Genomic DNA, 4,999 nt, shown 5'->3' on the forward strand with positions numbered 1-4,999 from the left:
GTCAGCAAGGCCTCTGTGATCTAGTCCTATGTGAGCTAGGCCACTGGGAATGTGGTATCTTTGAACACAGCCTCTATGAGCAGGAACTCTGTGCACAAGGTCTCTGTGAGCAAGGCGTCTGTGAGCACGGCCCCTATATGTACAGATTCTGTGAGCACGGGCTCTGTGAGGTTGGAGTCTGAGCACAACCTCTGTGAGCTCCGACTCTGTGAGCAAGGCTTCTGTGAGTATGGCCTGTGTGAGCACAGCCTCTGTGAACAAGGTGTCTGTGATATAATTTTCACTAAGCTCAGCCTCTGTGAGCTCAGCCTCTGTGACCAAGGTCTCTGTGAGCAAGGCCTCTATCAGCAAGGCCTCTGCGATCTCATCCTCTGTGAACTTGGCCTCTGTGAGCATGACCCATGTGACAAAGTCCTCTGTGATCTCACCCTCTGTGAACTTGGCCTCTCTAACCTTGGCCTGTGTGAGTAAGCCCTCTGTGAACAAGCTCTGTGTGACCAGGACTCTGTGAACACCGCCTCTGTGAGCTAGTCCTCCATGATCAAGGCCTCTATGAGAATGGCCTCTGTGAGCTTGGAGTCTGTGAGAATGACCTCTGTGATCACAGCCTCTGTGAGCATGGCATTTGTGAGCAAGTCCTCTGTGAGCAAGGTCTCTTTAGCATGGAATCTGTAAGTTCATCATTTCTGTGCTTGGACTGAGACAATGCCTCTATGAGCAAGGGTTCTATCAGCAAGGCCTCTCAGATCTCATGCCATGTGAACTCAGCCTCTGTGAGCATGGCCTCTGGAGTAAGCCCTCTGTGAGCAAGTCCTCTGTGAGCAAGGTCTCTGAGAGCATGGAATCTATAAGTTCATCATTTCTGTGCTCAGACTGAGACAATGCCTCTATGAGCAAGGCCTCTGAGATCTCATGGCTTGTGAACTCGGCCTCTGTGAGCATGTCCTCTGTGAGTAAGCCCTCTGTGAGCAAGTACTCTGTGAGCAGAGCCTCCGTCATCAAGGCCTTTGTGAGCAAGGCATGTGTGAATTTGTCCTCTCTGAGCTCAGTCTCTGTGAACACGGCATCTGTTAGCACGGTCTCTGTGAGCATGACATCTATGAGGAAGACTTCTGTAAGCACATTGTCTGTGAGCAAGGTCTCTGTGAGCAAGGCCTCTGAGAGTAAGGCCTCTATCAGCAAGACCTCTGTGATCTCATCCTCTATGAACTTGGCCTCTGTGAGCTTGGCCTCTGTGACATGGCCCTCTGTGAATTACGTCCTGTGAGCTCAGCCTCTGTTAGCAAGGCCTATATGAGCAAGGCCTCTGTCAGCAAGGCCTCTGCGATCTTATCCTCTGTGAACTTGGCCTCTGTGATCATGTTTTCCGTGACAAAGCCCTTTGTGATCTCATCCTCTGTGAACTTGGCCTCTCTGAGCACGGTGTGTCTGAGCATGGCATCTGTGAGTAAGCCCTCTTTGGACAAGCTCTCTGTGACCATGCCTCTGTGGGCAAGGCTTCTGTGAGGAAGAATTTTGTGAGCATGGCCTCTGTGAGCTAGGCCTTTGTGATCATGGCTTCTATGAGCTTGGAATCTGTGAAAATGACCTCTGCGATCACAGCCTCTGTGAGCTAGGCCTCTTTGAGCTAGGCCTATGTGAGTAAGGTCTATGTGAGAAAGACATCTGTGAAGTAGTCCTCTCTGAGCTCAGTCTATGTGAACCTGGTCTCTGTGAGGAAGGTCTTTCTGAGCAAGGCCTCTATCACCAAGGCCTCTGAGATCTCATCCTCTGTGAGCTTGGCATCTGTGAGCATGGGGTCTGTGACATGGCCCTCTGTGATCTTTTCCTCTGTGAACCTGGCCTCTGTGAGCATGGCCTCTGTGAGTAAGCCCTTTGTGAGCAAGGTCTCTGTGAGCTCGGCCTCTGTGAGCATAGAATCTCTGAGCTCGGCCTCTGTGAGCAGAGCTCTGTGAGCAAGGTCTCCATGAGCATGGAATCTGTGAGCTGGTCTTTTCTGAGATCAGCCTCAGGCAAGAACTCTTTGAACAAGGCATTTGTGAGCTCTTCTTCTCTGAGCTAAGCCTCTGTGAGCTTGGCCTCTGTGAGCATGGCATTTGTGAGCACATCATCTGTGAACATGGCCTCTGTGAGCAGGGCCTCTGTGAGTAAGTCATCTGTGAGCAAGGCCTATGTGAGCAAGGCCTAAGTGAGCAATGCCTCTGTGACCTAGTGCTCTGTGAATTACGCCTCTGAGAGCAGGCCTCTGTGAGCACAGCCTCTGTGAGTTTGGAGTCTGAATACAGCCTCTGTGAGCTCTGACATTATGAGTATGGCTTCTGTGAGCAAGGGCTCGTGATCATGGCCTCTGTGAGCATAGCCTATATTAGCAATACCTATGTGAGCAAGGCCTCTGTGAGGTAGACCTCTGTAAGCTAGGCCTCTGAGAGCACAGCCTTTGTGAGATCTGATTCTGTGAGTATGGACTATGTGATCAAGACATCTGTGAGCAAGGCCTCTATCAACAAGGCTTCTGCGATCTCATTCTCAGTGAGCTTGGCCTCTGTGAGCATGGCCTCTGTGAGAAAGTCTTCTGTGATCCCATCCTCTGTGTACTCGGCCTCTCTGAGCAAGGCCTCTGTGAGCATGGCCTCTGCGAGTATGGCCTATGTTAGCAAGATCTATGTGAGCAAGTCCTCTCTGAGCTAGTCCTCTGTGAGCTATGCCTCTGAGAGCACAGCCTCTGTGACCAATGCCTCTCTGAGAATGGCCTCTGAGCAAGGTGTCCATGAGCACAGCCTCTGTGAGCATGCTATCTGTGAGCAAGTTCTCTGTGAGCACAGCATCTGTGAGCAAATCCTCTCTGAGCATGGAATCTGTCTGCTTGTCCTTCCAGAGCTCTTCCTGAGACAAGGCTTCTTTGGGCAAGGCCTCTGTGAGCTCATCCTCTCTGAACTCAGGCCGCGTGAGCACAGCCTCTCTGAGCTTGGCATCTGTGAGCAAGACCTCTGTGAACATAGCCTCTGTGAGCACTGCCTCTATAAGCATGGCCTTTGTGTGTACAGCCTGTGTGAGCTTGGCCTCTGGGAGCATCACCTATGTGGGCACGCACTTTATGAGAACGGCCTCTGTAAACACAGACTCTGTGAGCAGGGCCTGTGTGAGCAAGGCCTCTGTGAGCTCCGACTCAGTGAGCAAGTTCTCTGTGATCCCAGCCTCTGTGAGCAAGCCCTCTGTTCCTAGGCTTCTGTGAGCTAGGCCTCTTTAAACATGGCTGCTGTGAGCTCTGACTCCCTGGGAAAGGCCTCTGTGAGTAAGGCCTCTGTAATCAAGCCCTCGCTGAGGAAGGCCTCTGTGACCACACACACCGTGGGAACGTCCTCTATTTGCATTGCCACTGTCATTACAGACTTGGTGGGGAAGACCTCTGTGTGCACAGCCTCTGTGAGTACAGCCTCTGTGAGCATGGCCCATGTGAGAATGGCCTCTGTGAGTTCATCCTCTGTGATCACGGCCTCAATGAGCTCGGACTCTGTGAGGAAGGCCTCTGCGAGCAATGTCTCTGTAAGGTCTCTATGAGCAGGGTCTCTGTGAGGAAGGCCTCTATTAGAACAGCCTTTGTGATCAAGGTCTCTGTGAGCTCGACTTCTATGAGAACAGCCTCTATGTGCACGGCCACTGTGATCAAGGACTCTGTGAGCAAGGCCTCTATGAACAAATCCTCCATGAGCAGGTTGTCTGTGGCAAAGGCCTCTGTGAGAATGGCCTTTGTGATCAAGGACTCTGTGAGCTCAGCTTCTGTGAGAACAGCCTCTATGCGCATGGCCACTGTGAGCAAGGACTCTGTGAGCAAGTCCTCTGTGAGCAAGGCCTCTATGAGCAAGGCCTCTGTGTGCATGGTCTCTGTGAGAATGGCATCTATGAGTGTAGCCTCTTTGAGCAAGGTGTCTGTGAAAAATTCCTCTGTGAGCATGTCCACTGTGAGGAAGGCTTCTGTAAGCAATGCCTCTGTGAGCAGGGTCTCTGTGAGTAAGGCCTCTGTGAGCAAGGCCTCTGTGAGAAAGGCCTCTGTGAGCAAGGACTCTGTGAGCATGACCTCTGTGAGAACTGCTTCTCTGAGCATGGTCTATGTGAGCACAGCCCTTGTGAGCTTGGCATCTGTGAGCCCTGTCTATGTGAGCAAGCCATCTGTGTGCTAGGTCTCTGTGAGAACAGCCTCTGTGAGCTTGGACGCTGTGAGCAAGACATCTGTGACCAAGGTCTCTGTGAGAAAGGTCTCTGTGAGTCCAGCCTGTGTGCAATCAACCATTATGAGCAATGCCTCTGTGTGGCTGGCCTGTTTGAGAAAGCCCTCTGTGACCTCGGCCTCTGTGAGCATGGCCTTTGTGATCATGGCCACTGTGAGCACTGCCTCTGTAAGATCGGCCTCTTGAGCCCAGCCTCTGTGAGCTTGTACTCTGTAAGTACCACCTCTGTGATCTCAGCCTGAGTGAGCACTGCCTATGTGAGCAAGGTGTTTGGGAGCATGGCCAGTATGAACCCAGCCCCTGTGAGCTTGGCCTCTGTGCGCCCAGCCCCTGTGAGCTTGGCCTCTGTGAGCCCAGCCCCTGTGAGCTCGGCCTCTGTGAGCAAGGCCTCTGTGAGCACCGCCTCTGTGAGCAAGGTCTCTGTGAGCTCACTCTCTGTGAGCAAGGCGCAGGTTGACCAGGGTTCCCTGCTGGCTGTGGAGGCTGACCTGTTTCCAGGAACTTTTGCCTTGGAACTCTTGAGCTGAGTGGCCAACACACTCACTTTCTTCTCATGCTGCAGGATGGGAAGGGAAACTTTAGCCACCAGAAGGGGAGAGAGCCTGGCTGACACCCACCTTCCTTCTGAGGAAGAGAAGGGTAGAGAAGCATCACAGTGAGCGCCTGTCAGCACCAAGACCAGCCGCAATTCTCTGTGCCCTAGGAAGAATGTGCCTTGCTGACTGAATGTCATAGAAACCAAAGTGCACTTCAAGGCACTGGATTGAGATGCA

Source organism: Sciurus carolinensis, unplaced genomic scaffold, assembly GCF_902686445.1.
Source record: "Sciurus carolinensis unplaced genomic scaffold, mSciCar1.2, whole genome shotgun sequence".
Lineage (NCBI taxonomy): Eukaryota > Metazoa > Chordata > Mammalia > Rodentia > Sciuridae > Sciurus > Sciurus carolinensis.